Below are 1522 nucleotides of genomic sequence, written 5' to 3' on the forward strand. Positions count from 1 at the left end.
AAGGATTGTAATTATAACAATGGTTTCAATGTCCTTGTCTGCTAATACTATCATCAGTGTCATTTCTTGATCTGTTTCTTTTAATTTTTTCCTCATTATGGGTCACTTGTTACTGTTTCTTTGCAAGCCTCCTGATTTTTAATTTGGTGCCAAATGTTGTGAATTTTCTCTTGTTGGATGTTGGATATTTTTGTATTTCTATAAATATTATTTAGCTTTTTTTCCTGGAAGATAATTTACTCAGTTGGACACAGCTTTATTTATTATTTTTTTATAAACTTCACCTGAGGCGATTTTTCCATTGATATTTAGAGGGAGTGGAAAGGAGAAGGGGGATACACAGAGAGAAACATTGATGTGGGAGAGGCACATTGATTGGTTGCCTACCTCATGCACACCAACCAGGGCCAGGAGTCTGCAACTCAGGTATGTGCCCTTGACCAGGAATTGAACCCCTGACCCTTCAATCTGTGGACCAACGCTCTAACTACGGAGCACACCAGGCAGGGTACAGCTCTGGGTTTGACCTTATAAGTTCTGTTTGTATTATTCTGGTAAGTGACTTGCCCTACCTGAGCCTCAGTTTCCTCATCTGTAAAATGGAAATACTGCTGTATACCTCACAGAGTTGATGAGATAATATAGGTAATGCATTCAGCACAGTGCTAGTCCCCTGAAATGGGGTCAGGTTACAATTGCTTTACTCACCTTTTGATTCAGTTCACATTTCTCTTCTTCATTGAGCACTCTTGGCTAGTAGGACAACTGCATTTTTAAATTTTTAAAATAGATTTTTATTGATTTCAGAGAGAGGAAGGAAGAGGGAGAGAAAGATCAATGATGCGAGAGAATTTCCAACCACCATGGCCTCCCCAGTCTCCCAGCTCTGTCTCCTCAACTCAGGGCTACTCCACCTGGGTGTGTCCTTCCTGCACTGCAGCCTGGAAACATCTCCAGGCCATGCACTAGGGAAATCAGAGGACTCGCCTTGTTAGAGTCTCCTGGGGGTCACTATCCTGCGTTACCTGATGGCCAATTCCTGAAAACCACTGTTTTATATTTCTTCTTGGGTTTTTACTTGTTGCTCAATTACTTGAGGAGGAAAGCACTTCTGTAATGTTTTCTTCATTTGGGGTTCCCTAGAAGCAGACTTTAGGATAGCGTTGATCCTCCTGAATTCTGTATTTGTGAATTTGCCTACTTGCTACAATATATTTGTAACCTCAAAATCAATATTTGTGTCACTGTCACAGTCACTTTTGGACATGCACAGAGCGACAAGAATATGAGTTACCAGATGTGCACATTTCCAGCTAAGGTCCAACAAGGCAACACTCTGCTTCCTTATTAAGTTCTTTTGTTGTAAACAAGGTCCTTTTCGCCTTCTATTTAGTGCATGCTTCTTGCATTTTTGTGCTTTGTGTTGGTCATTTTACTGTTTAAAATGGCCATCCAGTGCATTGCTGAACTGCTGCCTAGGGTTCCCAAGAGCAAGAAGGCTGTGATGTGCCTTATGGAGACA

This window comes from Myotis davidii, unplaced genomic scaffold (genome assembly GCF_000327345.1).
Source record: "Myotis davidii unplaced genomic scaffold, ASM32734v1 scaffold962, whole genome shotgun sequence".
Classification (NCBI taxonomy): domain Eukaryota; kingdom Metazoa; phylum Chordata; class Mammalia; order Chiroptera; family Vespertilionidae; genus Myotis; species Myotis davidii.